The 20124-nt window shown below is 39.4% G+C and overlaps 1 protein-coding gene across 1 annotated transcript in view; it reads left to right on the forward strand.

Moving 5' to 3' along the window:
- The first annotated feature begins 134 nt into the window (after positions 1–134).
- The window catches only part of SLC7A2 (solute carrier family 7 (cationic amino acid transporter, y+ system), member 2), a 60567-nt gene continuing 40577 nt past the window's right edge, over positions 135–20124 (forward strand). Inside the window, exon 1 of the mRNA XM_004682346.2 lies at positions 135–168. The gene's annotated coding sequence lies outside the window, so the exon portion shown is untranslated. The remainder of the gene's footprint in view (positions 169–20124) is intronic.

Genomic DNA, 20124 nt, shown 5'->3' on the forward strand with positions numbered 1-20124 from the left:
GGGGCGCCCACGTGCCCTGCCCGCCTTCTGCAGCGCGCCGGCCAGGGCTCCTCTCCGCGCGAACGGCGTCTCGGCGGCCGCTCCTCCAGCCTCCCGAGCCGCGGGACCCCAACACCCTCCGCGGGTCGCCCACTACCGCCGCTTCGGCGCGGGCCTGGCGCTGCCCCAGTAAGTTGCCAAGTGTCCCGCCGCACCGAGAGGCCGCAGGCGAGGAGCGGCCTGGGCGCCGGACGGCAAGGGAAGGGTTGAGGCTTGGGCGCCGAGGCCACGTCCCGCTGCACGCAATTGCCTGGGAGGCTGCGCTGCAGAGACCCTGAGGCGGACGGTCTCCCCGCAGCCTGGGGGCCCCCCGCGCGGCGGGTTCGGGAGCGGGGAGATGGCCAGGCGCGGCGACACGGCGGGCCCCTGCAGCCAGGGTCCGGAGGGAACCTGGGGACCCCTCTCTGCGAGCGTCGGCCGTCCCTCCCCGACCCGGTTTCTGCCCGCCGGGGGAGGGGAGGGTGTCCCTGAAGTCGCCTTGCGCCGCTTGAGGTTGAGGTTCTCAGTTTAAATGTAGAACATGCCTTGGTGCTTGGGGAGCCTTTGGCATCCTAGACCTGCTGGAGACCTGGAGGGACAGGTAGGAGGTCCTGTGCGTTTGGGGGATTTTAAAGTAAGTGGGTGCAGTTTTAAACCGGTTTGAGGGGGGCTGAAGTCTTCTATTCATGCCACCTTCAACCTTAAATTCGGAAACGCCTTCATGAGCTTGGGCATCACTCAGCCTAGCACTCCAAATACCCCTTCCTCCGCAGAACTTTCCAAGTCCCACGTACACGTGGATCCAGGGCGGGGAGTAACTGTATTCAGAATTGCATCCGAAAGGAAGTCCCTCAACAGAAGTCAAGGTTTCTAAGTCTCCAAAATGAGCGGCAGACTTCTGCGAGTTTCAAGATTTTTAACCTATTCCAACTTTCAAATATGTATGCAGAACTATCTCAGAAGGCGTTTAGGTGACTCATTTACGACTATCATTAATAAGACTCATCTAGTCGTTTGTGGAGAAAGGCATCGTTTTTAATCAGGGAAATCTTCAGCTTGTATTCAAATAGCCCTGTTTCCTCTTGGCTGGATGACCTGGGCTATGAAAGGAGAGTGTAACTGTCCTCTCACTTGCTACTTCCCTTCTTCCCCAGGCACTGTAAAACTAAGAGGCCATAGCCTCTTTCCCTGCTCAGCAATAATAATTTCCTCCTTCGGAAATAGCAAACATTCGTGTCTGTAAGTCTTCTAGGGATGTAAAATATACTTTCTTACCACTGCTTTTGTCTGATGTAATGTTAAATCCTTTTTCTTTTTAATTGCATAAAATGTTTGTCGGTGCAGAAGCACATAAATATTTTTTATTTCTCATTTTACCGAAATGTTCGTTGGCTACTCTGGACTGAGAAAGGCCACATTATTTATGAGGATTTTTTTTTTCTTTCACATTTCCTCCTTTGGCCTCACTTGCTTTCCACATGGTGCCTTGATTAGGGAATGCCAGTTACCTTAAGGCATTTTAATCTTTTAGGGTTTGCCACAGCCTTGGAGACCAGAGTAAAACTCTGTTGGAATGGCAAAGATTGAGTTTGTAGAACCCTTGGCTTCTTTAGCTCTCAGGCAAGGCCTTTCTGATTCCCAACTCTCTAATCATTATCACTGGACTTAAATAGTCAGGAATTTCTAAAGGAAACTGGTAGCAGGACATGGTAGGTAACTGTTGGAGTTCAAAAAGTCTGCGTGGACTCTGGAATTTTTCATTGTGACTCTCATGCTATGGTATTACATATGTGTCTGGGGAATTTGAAAGTTCCTGTTTCTTTTTTTCTGCCACAAACCCGCTCACTTGTGAGCAGGAATTCCGAGTCTCCCTTGTCAGTGGCTTACCTTTTGTTCATGCGTCCTTGCTAGTTTGTCATCGTTTCTCTACATGGTTTAGCCAGACCAGATCCCTCATCTGTGTCTACTTCTCTTTTCAGGCTTAGTGCTTCAAGGGGGTTTTCCCTCATAGTTTTCTTGGGAGACTTCTCTGTGTAGCTTAGTTTCTGCTCTGTGTGCTTGGTGATCGCACTCATAGATCCATACCCATGTCTGTATGTGTATGTGGGTTTTTCTTTTAAGTGTTCAGAGCCACCTGCTGGTTTTATTTTTGGTGTCGTGACCAACTCTCAGAACACAATCATGAAAACACCCTGATGTCACTTGTATTATCCACAAAATGGGATATGAACACCTTGCTTTTAAGGACTGGCTTCTTATAGACTTACTAGATGCAAAACATGGTGAACAAAAGCAAAATTTTCAAGTAAATGTATTTCTAAATATCCACCTACTTTAATAGTGTGCATCGTTTGGACTTTGTCATCCAGTTGATACTGGAAAATTCAGGTAACTGTAAGATTTCAATTATGTGATAACACTTGTCTAAAGGGTTTTGAAAATCTTAAGTGCTTAACTTATTTCTAAGTCTTTCACCTGAATATCCACAGCCATCCATATAGCTCTCACATGGATTTTTGAAAAATCTAATGAAGTTGTTCTGTTCATTGTCTTCTGTATTAATAACTTTTTGTTCTATTGTCTAACACTGTATCGGGCACATAACCCATGCCTGGTACACCTTTATTGTCTCATGAATGCCTCTGATTTCTGTAATTTGAGAAAGGATGTTGTGTGTTTCTGGAAATGCAGATTTCTTCATTGAAGTTACTGAGTCCTTACTATGTACCAGGCACTGTACAACCAAAACCAATGAATAGCTCTAATTTGGAAGGGATTCTGTAATTGTTCTCACATTTGGGAAAACCACACTAGTGAATTTTAATAGTAGATATTTGTTTTGTTGTAATTTTGAAAAGAAATTTTGTTTAAAAAAAATGTAACAGATAACTTCAGAACGATCTGTACCAGGAAGCAAATGAATGAACACACTCTGTGAAGATGATGCCACTTCTTATTCCATCACCAAAAGCACATTTGGCATTTTTATTTTACTGTTAATAGCATGTTTTCCTGACTTGTTATATATCCTTTCACTTGCCTTTCTTTAGAAGTGGTGTTGGTGGCTGCAGAAATGTTGTAGATGCAATTGAGAAAACTAAACAAAAACAACTGGGTATTCATTTCCACTGGGCTCTAACTGGTTGATAAGGACCTAACTGAGTTAAATAATCAGAGTATGGCGACCTTTTATTTGTGTTGGCCAACCTAGTAAACACAACTGATGTATATTATTCTGTGGAAGTAGGCAGTATACTATTTTTTTTATGTACTTGATGGACATGTATATGTTTATGAAAATGGCTTCTGCTGCTGCTAACTAACCTTGTCATTAGTAAGTATAATTAGCATTGATTTAAGACAAATTAATGTGGGTTTTGTTTAATAAGGCTGGATTGAATGTATGGATCACAACTCTCCTGTTCTTATTTAGACTTCTACTTTGAATCTTTATCAGAGAATGCTGTGGTTGTGATTGTACATAATCTTTTACATCCAAGATTGGACCATGCGTCCTGTGTGATGACTTAGTGCTGCAAATATCCTGTGTTTAAATGTATGCTTTCTTCTTCAAAATAATATATAGTAATTAAAAAATAAAAATAAAACTCATACCTGCACACCAATTCAATACTGCCTGTTAGTACCTCTCTTCAGAAGTTAAGAAGTATGGAAATTTAGTATTGAGGCAGATGATGAAAGAACATTCCATAACCTTTTTTTAACAGGAATCAAAAAAAAAAAAGCCCTAACTCAGTTGTGTTCATTTTTGAAATATTTTGTGAACAATACACAAGAAAGAATTTTTATGTCCCTTGTTGATTCTTGCTAGTTTTTTCCAGTTATGGGGAAAATTCTTTTCTTTCCTTAACCCACTCTGGCTTCATCAAGGCTCTCTGAGTCTTCATACAGTTATACGAAATATGACAGTGTCGGAGCTTACTTATTTCTAGCAGAGACATAGTGACTGAAGTGGGCAGAACTTGGTGTCATCAGGAATGCTCAGTGGTGCTATAATTAACATGCTCTCATTTTGTGCTATTATTACTTTCCACTCTTGGGGGGGGGGTCACATTTGAAAATAAGTAGATTTGTTCCGCTTAAAAACCTGATGCCTATTTCTTCACAAAGTCAAGGTACAGATAAACCATAGAATTCACTTTTATTCCTTTGCTTCTGTGTAGGCAGGAAGATGTTAGGTGAGTTGGTACCGTGAGCATAACTAGTAAAACAGTAATTGACTGGTTTGGGTTTCTTCTTCCCTTGGTTCCAGTATCTGTTATCTTGGGAAGTGGGTGATAACAGTCACTAGGGGAATTAATAATTACTCTCTATTTAACCATACTAGAAAAAGGTCTGCTTGTTCAGTCTTGCTTGTTATTCCCTTAATACAAAGTCAGGGTAAATTCAAAATGCCATCTAATTTCTACTTTGAACGTTCATACAGAATTTCCAGAACTTGAAGTGTATTTGAAAGGTGGTGGCAGGAAATTATCTCTGCTTCACAATGGATGTGTTTTACTCCTTTTTTGAGTTACCTTCCTCCCTGCCAGATTAGCAGCCGTAGAGAATAATTTGGTCTATTCTCTGGACACTGACCACCATGGTAGGTGCCCCTAGGTATACATACAGTGGGTCACTCGTGACAAAGCTGCTGTTTGAGTGATACCAAAAGCTGGAGGTATCAGGAAGAGAGAAAATGGCTTATCCTAGACTTTTCTTTTTTAAAGTATGCATTATGTTCCTGACATAGACTAAAGGCTTAGTGGATTTTAGGTATTGTCATGATTATGGTTACTATTACTATTAAAATCACTGCCTTCCCTCCTCTTCCTCCTACTGCTCTTAATGAAACTTGACTCACTAGGAATTGAGTTCTGGCTGAGTACTTATTTATTCCCCAAAGATTGCATTTAGGAGGCAAATAATTCTTAACCATGATTTGACAAAATTGCCCACCATTTATTACTATACGCCTCTAGAAAATCATGTTTAATCGAAAAGTCAAACTATTTTGAAAGATCTTAGAGCACAGGTAAAATGTATTAGGAGATTATATTTTAGCTATAAAATTAAGAACATGATTATCTTAAATTACTCTCAGACAGTTGAATTGTTACATTAGGCAAGCTTCGTATACTGATGCAAACTTAGTTTAAATCCTATTAAGGGTGTTGTCAATGATGAAAAGATCACAGGTGGCTTTCAGCCTTCCTTCTCATTACTGCTTCTCCCACAGGCCACTCTGAAGATGGGACAGCAGTCCCTAGCTAGGCGTAGTGCTGTCTCCTCATGTGGCTTTCAGCTTGGTATGAACAAAGGACTGATAAAAACTGTGATCATTGAAGAAATCCTCCCCTGTTCTATGTTAGAGAGGAAAGAAGGCAATCTTCTGTTCGTAGGGAACACATTCAGTCTAGTGTCTTTCCATATGGCCTAGTAGAACAAAAATAATATTTTAAAATATATTGCATCATCAAAAATTCATGTCTTGTCAGACTTGACTCTTCCTTTACAAGAGACATTTCCATGCAGACACATTGGTGGATTTTGTTAGCATGCCACCAAGAGCTCCCTAGGGACATGCAGGCTATTAAGGGGAGCATGCCTTAAAGGAATTTGGCCACCAGTGCACACAAATGCAAAGCTGACTCTTAGTGAGGGTGATATTTAGTACAAATGCTGTGCATAGAGAAAGAAAAGAAAATATTGTAATAGTGTCCCAATGAAACAGCCAAAATTACCTATCCCTTCTTGGGCAAATGCCCAGCTAAATAGGCTCAGCCTGAAGCAGGGCCACCGAGGCCCAAAATCTTGCCACAAGTCTGAGGCACCTCTAATGGAGAAACACAAAAAAGGACCAGAAGGGGCCAGGCAAGTCTGGGACAAAGGCAACAAATTAAAAGTAAAAATTAAGATTTTTTAACCATTGTTTTAGCCAAGAAGATTCCCCCTACATGTCTCTTCCAAGTGGCCTCTCCATGTCTCTCCTCTGCTTGTCTCCTCCAAGTGTTGCCCAGAAATACCAGGCTGCTAACAGACTACAGAAGCAAGAGGGCTCTTTCTTAGCCAACTCACCTCCCCTGTCCTACAGCCACAGCTGGTGGCTCAGCTCCGCCCCAGGTTTCCAGCAGCTAGTCCCAGGCTGTACAGGTGTGGAGGTGTAGAGCAGCAACACAGTTCGTCTGCTACCAACACTACCACCTCACCTGGGATTCCAGGGGCTTGTGAATACTTAAAACACAACTAATAATTAGTTGTGAGAGGTGGTGGGGGCTTGGGCCACAGGAAGTTAATTTCCATCTTTGATCTATGGGACAAATCTTTATTTAATGGAATCCTGGGGTGAGTTCCTTTCTACTAGGTAAAAATCACAGATTTTTGTTTAATGAATCTCATTAGTCATAATTCTTTGCTCCTCTTTGGCACACCATTACTGGCTCATGTATAACCAATAGGCATTATTTATTTTTAGGTTTTGGGGTAGACTATGGATAGACATTCATTGTATTGTTATTTTAAAATATATCCCCTAAATAAGTTAGTAAATATAATTATTACAAATGTCTTTGTGTGTTCCTTCACATAGAGAACATCTGTATTGAACAATACTTTCCCCTTTCCTTCATAAGGCTGGCTTTCTTTCGATGGTGGTTTCTTTCTCTCAAAATTCACTCTATATTCACTTCATTATGTTCCAGGTTCTTCAAAGAGTACTTATTTTTGCATGGTGCTTGTAGTCCACAAGAGTTTTGCAGCTCACTTAGGTACCTACTCTTTGAAGAATCCCGCTGAAATGAAAAATTCAAATGAAATGATAGCTTGAATCACCCCTTCCTCTGGAAAAAATATATACCCTGAACTTCAAAAAAAATTATCTGCTTTAATGATCATATCAAACAACACAGTTTTATATTTGTGTTTCTACCCAACAGCAAGTTTTGTGTGGTTTCTTTAGTTCGGCCGTAATGTGAGCAATTGTTTGGAAGACATTTTTGTGAAACCTAGCTGGAGCCTGGGGTGAAATCTGACATACTATCTTGAGAGACAATTAGCATGCTGGAGTGTTGGGGGATTTGTCTTCGTTCCAGGCAACCTGTGCAAAAAATGAAGTCCAATTGGCTTTGATTAACCAAACAAAGTGAGATTGCTATTCCAATTGTTGGGTTTGAAATCTTTTGTTTATCTGGACTTTTGAAAAGGAATTGAATAACAAACTTCATCCAACTCCATAACCTACTGAGAATTCACTTTTGCTTGTCACCTCCAAACACCATGACTCTGCTGAGTTTTTTATGTGAGTCTCAGCATGGGGTGAATTTTGAGCCAGCTCTGTATGTAAGGGTGTGCCAGTCAGTGAAAAGGTGCTCACGGACCAAGCCATGGAGCTTCATGAGTTACTTTCTTGCTCAGACCTCATCTCCTTGGCTTTTTGATCTATGAATGAATTTTTATTAACACATTTGGAGAAATTATAGGTATATTCTTTTTTTTTTTCTTAAGATTTATTTATTCATTCAGAGCGAGGGTACAGGCCAGAGGTGCAGGGGCGGTGAGAGGATTCACCAGAGACAGAGAGGGGAGCAGAACAGGCAGATCAACAAAGTACACTGTTGAGGGGAGCAGCGGGCAGGGCAGGAGAGGTCTGCTGTGCCATGTTGATCACTTCAGGGGCAAAAGGGAATCGAACTCATGAGGAAATGGCTTTAGCTTCTTAGTGCTGTGCTTTAACCTGCTGCACCACCAGGGAGGGCCCTAGGTATATTCCTTTTAGTAAAAATGAAGTCAAGGGTCATATTCTTTTAAGTAGACACACTCTAGTATTTACAACTTGGGTTTCATGCTATTTAAACATCTGAAATTTGTGAAATTCTTCAAGGATGGAATAAGTGAATCAAGGGGGAATATAAAGTTTCAGGTAGTAAAAGAAAAGATTGCAGTCACTGCCTTCATGACAGGTTTCTCACCATTTTGATTAGCTGTCTTTGAACTAATGCTACTGACACTCTGACATTTAGAAGAATTCCTCCTTAACTCTAATAGTCTCTCCATTTTGATTATGTTTACACTCAGCACATAGATGGAAGATCTGCACAGGTGCATTTAAGAGGCCCAGCATCCAGTAATTTTGTATAAGATTTCCTGGAGTTTAAGACTCCCTGAACTACAACCTGTGGGCACCTAGGGTTTCAGGAATCCAGGGTGAGAACTTTGCAGTTCTTTGCAGAAGCCTTTTCTTCTTCTGGAGAGACTTCTTTGGGGTAGGGTGGGGTGTCTGGGTCACCCATTTCCTTTTGCTGATGAAAGACTGCTTGTGACCTCCAAGGAGAAGCTGAGAACTGGTTTATAGGTAGGTGTGGTGGGACCAGGGGCAGGAGGGGCCTGTGACAACCCAGTGATGACATTTTTTTTGTTTCTTTTTTTAATTTAGATTTTAAAATTATTATTTTTTTTACAGCATGCTACATTTTGTGTATTTTTTCATCTCAGTTGTAATCCCAATGAACTTCCCACCACCAATTCACCTGTGTGCCATCACACAGTCCAGTGCACTCTTCCCACCCCAGCCCCGATCTCATTCCCTCCCCCCCATAAAATGTCTCTGTTTTATAGTTGTTCATGTTTTCATTTTTACTCTATTGCATTTGTTTGTCTCTCTTCCCCCCACCCCGATATACTCCTGCTATGAGTGAAACCATCCAGTATTTTTCTTTTTCTTTCTTATTTCACTAAGCATGACCCCTTCCAGTTTCATCCATGTTGCTGCAAAAGGCACGGGTTTATCTTTTTTTGATTGCTGAGTAATATTCCACTGTGTATACGTACCACATTTTTTTAAATCCAGTCACCTATTTTTGAGCATTTGGGTTGATTTCACATCTCAGTGATGACAGTTTTCATCCATGCCTTGGTGGAGTGATTCCTTGGCCTCGAAGAAACACTTTGGACTATTGTCTGCAACATTGCCATCTTTCCTCAGGTTCACAGACTTCTGTGTCTACCTGTGCACTGGAGGAAAAAATGATTCTAAATTTAACTGAGACCATCTTAACTGAGTATTAATAAATATATACATAAGTAGGGCAAAAGACCAAAATAGTGAATAAGAACAGTCAGCACCATCTTACTTGCAATGGTAATATCATTTGCGTGACATTTGAAATCCAACTTGCCTGCCATGATTGCCAGTCAGATGTAGATCTTGCAGTATGCTATACAATAAACTTATGGCTTACTAGAAGAGAAGGAATCATACTAACACTAAAACGCAATCATTTTTCAAGGGTAAAATTACCTAAAACTTTTTCTTTTCTTGCCATGTGTATTTATTGATGTGCCCGAGGGCTAACAGTGAGACAAAGTGAGGAGTGCTGAAGTTGATTTCTTGACTGAAATTCTTATCTTTCACAAAAATTGCTTTTACATGTGTTTAAAATTTGTAATGTTTTGTTGAAACTGCTCTGTAGTTAGACATAGTGGTTGTGTAGGTGGAATAGGACTTGTGTGTGCAGTGTTCAAGAAAGTAGCACAAAGCATATTTATGTGCCACGGAGAAACAATAGTGGGTGTTGGTAGAATTTGTAGTACTAGAGCTTTGAAAACATCCTGGCCTGTTGCCTGTTTTAAATTCTCCTAAAATTTAGAAACTTGCCTTTCAAACAAAAGGACTTTCTTGTTACATGGTAAATACACGAATAGGGCTCAGTCTCTCACTACTTGTAAAAATGGTGAGGCTGCTGTGATGGTGGGTTTTGTGTTCCGAACTCTAAACTTAACAGTACATGGAAAACTGGCTGGTAAGCAATCTCTGAAGCGTTGCAAGTATTCATTTGCAATCTCCTTGGCAGTGGCCAATTCTGAGTTCCTGGCAATATGTCCATGCCAGGCACAGTGCTAGACAGACTTGGGAGGGAAGTATGCTTTTGAGAATGACATTTTAGAGTTCTCTTTTTATAGGTTAAGAAGCATCTTAAGAGGTATAACTCATCTGAAATCAGGTAACAGGGTCATAGTGAAGACTCGATTTCAAGCATTTTGAATAAGCAAAAGCCTTGATGTATGTTAGAGCATTTTGCTTTTGTGAAATTATGTCAAAAGCATATTACACTACTTATGTGGTAGCATCTTGTAAGTGGGGATTAAAATGCAATTTTTCCTTAAAAGTTTTTAGATTTTTTTTTAAAGATTTATTTATTTATTTGTACAGAACTGGGGTACAGGCCAGAGATGCAGAGGGTGAGAGGATTCACCAGAGACAGTGTGGGATACAGAACAGGCGGATCGACGAAGTACACTGCTGAGGGGAGCAGCGGGCGGGTCAGGAGAGGTCTGCCACGCCATGTGGTCGCCTCCGGGGCAGGCGGGAATCGAACTCATGCGGAAGTGGCTTTAGCTTCTTAGTGCAGTGCTTTAACCCGCTGCGCCACCAGGGAGGGCCAGTTTTTAGATTTTTAACTCTCATGGATACTGATAAAGTTGAATAAAATGTTTAGTGAGAGTTATGATGTGAACCATTTTTAAATGGTGTACTTTTACCAAGAAAAACATGTAAAAATTTCAATCTAAAAATACAAAGACTTTATGAGCTCAAAGACATTTATGGCCATTTGGATTTAAATCTAGTAAATGATGCCTTTAAGTAAGTTCTATTGACATTTGGACAGCTCTCTTAAAAAAATGTTTGAATTTTTACTTTTTCTGATTATCATAGGTGACAGATGGTTTGCACTTAGTTCAATGAACCAAACAATAAAAGAGCAGACTTTGCATAAAGTTTCTGCTGATAGAGCATTTTAGCTCACTGAAATGGAGTATTTGAACCTTTGACTAATTAATAGCATATTTACATTATTCTGATCATTTATGTCACAGAATACAAAAGAAATGTAAAAAAACAAACACCCTAGCCTTCTTATTTTACAAGTTATTTTGTAAGTTGCTAAAGTATTTTTCTATTCTTATTGCATTACAAACTCTATGTGTGTGTATTCTGACACCTTTGTATTTGTTCCAGTGACTGAAAACTGAAACACTAGTTCTCTCATGGTACAATTGCGAATAGCAATAAGCTAATTTTATAAAGGATTTTAAACCTGAAGCAAAACCTGGAGAACTCACATCATTTCTGTAATTCCAATTTTGAAAATAGTATAGTTGTTTATGTTGACCTTCCCCAGTCTTTTTGTAATGGTTGGTTAGCTGATGTGTTTCAGGGAAAGGTTGAGATGATACTCCCTAAAGCAGGTAAATTGATAGTATTGAACGGAGTACTTGACTCGTGATGTATTCAGAACCAGATATTACAGTCGGTGCCAATAGTAACTGAAAGTTTGATTTTCTACTGTTTTAAGAATAGGCTTCTACTTCAACACATATAATTTTAATACATTGCATGCTGGAAAAATCAGTAGAACTGAATACTGTAGTTTACTTCTAACTTTGCATAAATCAGAATTCTAGTTATTTTTTGGAATTAAAAGAAAAGTGCCCATTTTGTTGAACTATGTATAATTTCAATTGAGTAAGCTAAAAGAGGAAAGAACAATGCAGGAAATATTGTTCATTCTCCCACCCACCCAACAGTATGAGGTAGGTAGATGAAAGTTTTAAGATGAAATCATTTTCTCAAGTCCTCATTTCAGTGGAACATCTGAAATTTTTCCTAGGTTGAATTTTCAATATTTTTAAAAGCGTAGTGTATAGTATTGCTAGCTTTAACGAGATTCTAGATTCAGACACGCCTAGACATTTCATTTCAAGGAGGACCATACATAACCATTCCTCTTAGCTGTGTGTTAGTACGAATGAGCTAGAGTTTGTCCACGTGCTGTCAAACCTGCAGAAAAGTCAAGATTTCCCAACTGGCACATAACTAACATTTTTGTTTTTTAAAGCAACATGATGTTACAATACAATCGTAGAAAACAAGTAGCATTTTCTCCTCGATATTGAATGTTCTTTAAATCTTTATTTTAGTGCTTAGTGCACTGAGATGCCTAGTACATCAAAGGATTAAGTTAAGTTCCTAGCCTGCTGTAAATGAAAAATAAGAAATAGGCTATTCTCATTTATATGTCCTCTGTTTTCCCACCGAGAGCTCTTTGATGTCTCTTCTAACCATACTGGGGGGTCCTTAGAGGCCTTAATACATAGCCGGAGTGCTCCTGGGGCCTGTGGCAGCTGGTGGCTTTTTAAGATAATGCAATTTGCACTCTGGTAGAAGTGAAACATAAAAACAAATGAACAAATCAAAACCAAAAAACCTCTTCGATACAGAAAACAGATTGGTGGAAGGGGCAAGAGGTTGGGGAAGGTGGGTGAAACGGGTGAAGGGGTGCATTGCATCATGCTAGATAAAAACTAGACTTTAGGAGGCCATTACACTGTTAAGTCTATACAGATGTCAAATAATAAAGCCCGATACCTGAGATATTATATACAGATGTCAAATTAGATTAGCTGTAACCTAATGTTACAAACTACTGTAACCTCAAAAACTTAAAAGGTGACAAAGCAGCTTTAATTGGGGAAGCACAGTGGGCCCCAGGTTTCCTTCTCCCTTCCCTCCCTCCTTCCTTCCCTTTCCTTCTCTTCTACACTTTCCTTCACCTTCCCATTCCTCTCTCCTCTTCCTCCTCCCTCCCCCACCCTTTATCTTTCTTCTTCCCATTGGAGATGGAAATGGATAAAGCACTGATGTTAAACCTCATCGTTAACAGACCCAGTGGTCAATGCTAACCTGTGCTCTGTGTCTGCCGTCTGTTGCCATTGTATGTAGGTTCTGTTTGCTGCTTTGGGTGGGATCAGCCTTGAAGGACATGGCTTCATGCAGATGTTCAGGCCACACAGAGACTGCCCGTGTGTGTGGAAACCACAGTCAACATTTACTCCAGCACAAGAACTGATCCTCGCTTTCTCTTCCTACACTCTTTCCTTCAACCCTGACTTCAGATGCTACCTTAGGGTAACTGGCAAACTTTTCAGAGGGGCAAAATAAATCAATGACTATAGCGAGTGTAATTCTGTAGCTTTTTTTTTCCTGTAGGTTTTTTTTTTTAGAAAAAAATCTGCATCCTCCTCTGTTTATAGCATCATGTTAACTTTTCATGAAAGAGCACTTTGTAGTTACTTTTAAAAAAAAGGCCAATGCTATATTTTCTCAAGATGGCAGCCTATTAATCATCACTTTCAGTCCCTACTTTTCTGAGTAACTTTTAAATGGAACTAGAAAGGGCTTAGTCCTGATGTGAAATCCAGTAATACAGTTATTGCTTTTTGAAATCCCATTATTACCAGCTCTTACCTTTGTTATTGTAAAAATTATTCACAGGCTAGCAATCAATGGATTAGGTTTGTATTCAAGCAATTTTGGTTTCCAGAGCATTAGTCATTGTGTACATATAGTACTATTACTCTTAAAATGTATTAGCAGAGCATACTTTTGACTCGCTTTTGTAAGGATAATAACCATTTTATGGGGACTTACTACTAAATTGTGGTATTTATAAAATCTAAACAACAGCATTTCCCATTAAAATATTTCCTTTTACAACTTAGACTCCCAGGGTTAGCTTTGGGACCTGGAACCCACACCAGTTTATTTTCCTTTCCAGGCCACCTCTTGACAGCCTGCGACACACGGAATCAATGATTTCACAGCATTTCTGTGTGTGTGTGTGTGTTTAAGCAAATGAAATCTTTGATTCACTAGCCCAAAGATAATTTTTTTAAAGATTTATTTATTTGTGCATACAGAACTGGGGTACAGGCCAAAGGCTCAGGGGCAGCGAGAGGCTTCACTAGAGACAGAGTGGGGAGCAGAACAGGCAGATCAATGAAGTACACTGCTGAGGGGAGCAGCGGGCGAGTCAGGAGAGGTCTGCCACGCCATGTGATCACCTCCGGGGCAGATGGGAATCGAACTCATGCGAAGTGGCTTTAGCTTCTCAGTGCTGTGCCACCAGGGAGGGCCTGCCCAAAGATAAATTTTAAACTCTTTTTTTTTTCTTTCAAAACATTCAGCAGTAATGGAATTCCCACCAACTATAGATTTTTGTCTACTTACAGACACAAATTTAAGAAGTACATGTAGGTGACATTACTGATGGTTGTGCCTGGAGCAGAGTAACAGGACATAACTTCTTCCTTAGTCCTAGAGACATAAAGTCAATCATCTATCAAAAACAACATTCTCTTTTTTTGCCTTCGTTAGCACTAAAATTGTCCGCTGTTGCTGTGTAACTTTGGGGCTGTGTTTTTACTCCTCCACTGGTGCACCTGCTTCCCACTGTCCACCAAGCCTCCCCGGCCATTGCTGTTGGCTTCATCCCTTCACCTCTCCCCTCTGCTCCCTCTTGTAATAAGTATATTTTTCACTAATTCTAAGATTTTGTTTTTGCTGTGATTCCCAGTTTGTTTATTGTTTATATTCCCAAGATAAGCAAAATCATCAATACCGTCTTTCATGTTCTTATTTCACTTATCAATCATCACAGATTCATCCATTTTGTTCCAAAGGATACTGTTTACCTTTAAAAAAAAAACAAACTGAGTATTATTCCATTCAGGGTATATTCCACAATTGCTTGATCTAATTGTCTTTCAGTGACCACTTCAGTTGAATCCATGACTTACAAATTGTGGATAGTGCGGTTATTAAAACAGAAGTACAGATGTTTATTCATATCCTTTGGGTAGTAGCTAGCAGAGATATTGGGATTTCCTTCTTTGTTTCTTTAAGGAATCTCTATACCATTTCTGTTAGGGCTACACCAAATTGTATTCCTGCCAATAAAGGATGAATTTTCCCTTCTCCCACATCCTCACCAGCATTTGGTGTTTCCACCCTTTTTGATATAAATCATTTTTACAGGGGAGAGGTGATGGCTTGTGATTTTGGTTTGCATTTCCCTATAATAAATGACTGTTGAACATTTTTTCATGTGCCTGAATGTTTTCTTTAGAAAAGTGTCTATTTAGGTCTTCTGACTTTTTGGAGTGGTTTGTCTGTTGTTGGATTGTTCAAGTACTTGCTGTTTGTAGGAAATGAGTCCCTTGTTAGTAATGCAATGTGAAGATATCTTGTCCCGTCTTAGGTTGCCTTTTTCTTTGTGATGGTTTCTTTGCAGTACAAAAGCCTTTTAGCTTGATGTAGTTGATTTTTGCTTGTTTCCCTTGCCTTTGGGGTTGAGTCCTCTAATACATCTTTATGAATAATGTTCTGTAGTATGTCCCCTATATATTAAAAAAACAAAACAAAACCTCGTGGCTTCAGTTCTTACATCCAACTCTAATCCATTTTGAATTAATTTTTGTGTTTGGAGTTAAGTGTGGATTTACTTTTCTTTCTGCATGTTTCCCAGAACCGTTTGTTAAAGAGGCTTTCCTTTCACCATTGTATGGCCATGGTTACAGTCAAAGATTAACTGTCCATATCGTGTGGGTTTATCTTTGGACTTTCTATCCACTCCATTGGCCTATTGTTTTCAGTAATAGACCATTATAATGATGTTTATTCTTCTAATCCATGAACATGGGAAATCTTTCCATTTCTTTGTTTCTTCATTTATTTTCTTTAACAGAGTTACAGTTTTCATTGTACAGGTCCATCACCTCCTTCATTAAGTTTATTCCCAGGTATTTCTTTTTTTGGTGTGACTGTAAATGGAATGGCTATTTAAGTTTCCCTTATTTCTGACACATCATATGGAAATGCAGCTGATTTTTTTAAAATAACACTTTTTTTCTTTCTATTTCAGTATCTTTATTATGGTAAAATACACACAATCTAAAATTTACTGTCTTAGACATTTTGAAGTACCCTTTAGTGTGAATTCACATGGCTGTATAACCAAGCTTTAGAATTTTTTCATCCAGTAAAACAAACTCTATACCCATTAAGTAGTTCCCTATTTTCTTCTCCCCTTAGCCCATTCTATAAAGTTGACTAATCTAGTTACCTAATAAAAGTGAAACCATAAGTATTTTTTGTAACTAGCTTATTTCACTTAAAGCATCTTCAAGATTCAGTCATATTGTAACATTTTTTAAGGCTAAAATATACTCTCTCTATATATATATATATATACTACATTTTCTTTATTGATCTGTTGAAGTCATTTAGCCTGCTTCCACCTTTTGGCTTTTGTGGATAATCCTGCCATGATGAACATGGGCATGCAAGTGTCTGTTGGAGTCCCTGGTTTCAATTCTTTTGAATATATACCCAAAAGTAGAATTGTTGGGTAATGTGAAAATTTTACTTTTAAGATTTTTTTTAAAGATTTATTTATTTATTCATATAGAACTGGGGTACAGGCCAGAGATGCGAGGGGTGAGAGGATTCACCAGAGACAGAGTGGGGAGCAGAACAGGCAGATCAAGGAAGTACACTGCTGAGGGGAGCAGCAGGCGGGTCAGGAGAGGTCTGCCTCGCCATGTGGAGCTCCTCGGGGCAGGCGGGAATCGAACTCATGCGGGAATCGAACTCATGCGGGAATCGAACTCATGATGGAATCGAACTCATGCGGGAATCGAACTCATGCGGAAGTGGCTTAAGCTTCTCAGGGCAGTGCTTTAACCCGCTGCGCCACCAGGGAGGGTCCTACTTTTAAGATTTTTAAGGAACCAACCTGTCTTCCATTTTACATTCCCATTAACATTATTTGGAAAGGTTTCCAATTTCTCTCCACCCTCACAGGCACTTACTATATTCTGTTGTTCTTTTTTTTTTTTTTCCAGCTAATCTCCATCCTAGTAGGTATTAAAGTTTTTTTTTTAATTACTAATTTAAACTGAAAAAAACTGAAAATCAACTTAAGTAAAAAAAAAAAAAAGCCCTGGGCTTAGCTTAATGCATATAAAAAGCTATAAATATCAATGACATTTAATAGTTTTGATTCTACCCTTTACCAGATCTCATTCATGAGGCCTCCTACACCTCACAGTGTCACCTCCTGGCTGGTTCCCAGTTCTCTGAGGCCAGACATGTAGCATAACTGAATCAGTAGGTTAATGTAAAATAATAAGAAATGGTGGGGACCTGTGATGAGCCAGAAAGCAATCTTAAAAACACTGTGTGCCCCATGCCTTTTGCAGCAAATGGAAGGAGCTGGAAAAGATCATGCTTAGTGAAATAAGCCAGAAAGAAAGGAAAAATACTGAATGGTTTCACTCATAGCAGAAGTATAAAGGACCAGGGGAGAAAATAGTAATAATGAACAGCTATATACCAGAGACATTTTATGGGGGTGGGGTGGGGAATGGGATGAAAAACAGTGGGGGGAGGGAAATGCACTGGACTATGGTGATGGCACATGGATGATTTGGTGCTGGGAAACCCAAAGGGATTACAACTGAGATGGAAAAAGACACAAAATGATGAAAATAAACTATTATTTAAAAAAAAATACATCTAGAGACATGGAATGAGGTGTAAAATCAAAGCAATGACTGAAACTGGGACCAATGGTCATTCTAGATACAATATTTTGTATAAAATTCCACTTTACTATAGTAACTATTAAATACAAAGTGAAATGCCTTTATCTATTAAAACAAATAAACAAACAAATGTGTGCCCAAAAACGTACACTGGGACTTGGGAAGAGTGACCGATCAAACATTTTAGAAGTCCATTGCACTATCCATTGCGTGACAACCAGATCAAACATTTTAAAGATGCATCAAAGTCCTTGACATTGTGAAGAGAGATGGAGAAATATGTAGGAGGAGTTGATGACCTGCATTTATCTAACTCTGGAATAACTTAAAATTTTAAGCTTTCCAGATTTTCCACTTCTCTTAAAGTTACTTTAAGGGGGGGGGAAAAAAAACCCACTCTTACTTGGTAGATTGTCCTGTCCTTGCTTCTTACAGTCCATGTTCATGTCTTCGGTAAATTTGACGACCCATTCTTCAATCAACAGTGTTGCCTATAAAAATGATCAATTAAAGCCTCATCTCCAAGAATAGTCTCCTTTATTCAAATTCACAAATCAAAACTCCCTTAAATCATGGAAGTATACCATAATGAGGATAAAGGCAGTGGAGACCGATAGATTTTACCCAAATCAGAAAGATATCTGCTATTAGGATCTGAATATTACAAGTAGTGTTGTCATTTTACTGGGCAAAAGTTAGTAAATCTGTATGATCTTGCAGGAAAATTTTTGTATGAGTACATTGGTAGAACTATTATTAAAAGTGTTGCCTGCTATTCAGAACTAAATAGTCCATTATTCCATGCCAGGGAAAAGGGGAGGAACAGGGAAATTACAGTTGTTAATGCTAAAGTAAACTTGTTGCATCAGGTGAACCTTTAAACTTAAGCAAAGTTTACCAAATCAATATTTATTTGATCTGAATAGTGGTTATGCCATGTTGTAATACCCCTTGACATTTCTCCAAAGTCATCAATATTATGAGGACATACCATGTGGGGGAGGTTATTTTCTAGCTACTCTGAACTTACATGACCGGTATTTTTTGGGAAGATCAAGATGTTAGGAGGTTTTTGGCAGTACAAACTTTGGTGTAAACTATCCACTGATTATCTTACTATGCCAACGATCATGAAAAGAGTCATACAAAAATGAAATTCTATCACTAGATCTAAGAATCTGAATTGGCAAGAAACCTTGGCTAATACCCTTCTAACTAAACCTGATTCCTCAAGTCTTTGAATTATTCTCAATCACCTGTCCTGTGCTTAAAGACAAAAATCTGATATCTTTATTAGTGGATAGCTTAGTATAGATAATACTGTTATTAAGGAGTTCTTCAATTAACGGGTTATTATGTTACTTATTAATGTTATATCCATTATTTGGAGTCATGTAATAGAGTAGAATTGTTACTTTCTTATACTTTGCCATTTATATATTTGAAGAATGTTTTCTCTCTGCCTTTCTTTTCCCTAAGGGTGAATAGGAGGATAATATAGAATTAATGCATACCAATTTCTAAAGCTCTTTGCTGTTTATCAAACACCTTGTTATTCAGTCCTTTATAGTCATTCTGTAATTTGTTTCAAAAGTGAGAAGATGGAGACTCAGTGACTTGCCCAGACATATGACTGGTAATTATCAGAGATTATTGACTGGTCTTGGGTTAAGGGCCCCAACCACTTCCCTATTTACTGAAACGGAATGCCTACATTCAGGTATTAATTCAACAATTTGATAGTAATTTCTCTTCAAGTGATGATATGGTTCCCATTTCCTTTGTCCTGTGGTGGTAGCTACTGGACATACTTGGTCTGCATTTAAGAAAAAGATGGTAGCCACAGCCAAGCATCCATTTACTCAGAAATATTTCAGTCACTGCTTTGTGCCAGGCACTCTAGGTATTTGGGCTACACCAGTGAACAAAGCAGTCAAATAAAATCCCTGTCCCCTGAAACTTACACACCAAATGTTTACATTGGGGGCCCAGACTCTGTCCCCAGGCCAACATCAAAGAGGCGTTTGAAAGAGATAAAAATTGGAGTAACAGATAGTTATGGTAGGGGATTCTGTGTGAAAACCTCATGTCTCAAATATGTACCTTAGGTCTCTCTTCCTTCATTTTCATTCCTTCAATGGATTCTTTCTGTGGATTTTTTTTTAAAGATTTATTTATTTATTCATACAGTACTGGGGTACAGGCCAGAGGTGCGGAGGCTGAGAGGCTTCACCAGAGACAGAGTGGGGAGCAGAACAGGCAGATCAATGAAGTACACTGCCGAGGGGAGCAGCGGGCGAGTCAGGAGAGGTCTGCCGCGCCATGTGGTCACCTCCGGGGCAGGCAGGAATCGAACTCATGCGGAAGTGGCTTAAGCTTCTTAGTGCAGCGCTTTAACCCGCTGCGCCACCAGGGAGGGTCTCTTTCTGTGGATTTTAACTGAATTATGCCAATTTATTTCCAGGCACAAAATGAGACCACAGAAAAACTTTTGGTAATAATAGGGAAAGTTCCTTGATACCATCAGAGGTCACTTGAAATAAAATCCAAGCAAGATTAAGATGCTCAAGATGTTATTTTCAGGGCCAAAAGATTTCATTTGTTCTGAAATATGTTTTGAATTCAGAAATATGAGAATTGTGAATGTTAGATTTTTGAGAACCA

The sequence above is a fragment of the Condylura cristata genome, unplaced genomic scaffold (assembly GCF_000260355.1).
Source record: "Condylura cristata isolate star-nosed mole 26May11 unplaced genomic scaffold, ConCri1.0 scaffold00014, whole genome shotgun sequence".
Lineage (NCBI taxonomy): Eukaryota > Metazoa > Chordata > Mammalia > Eulipotyphla > Talpidae > Condylura > Condylura cristata.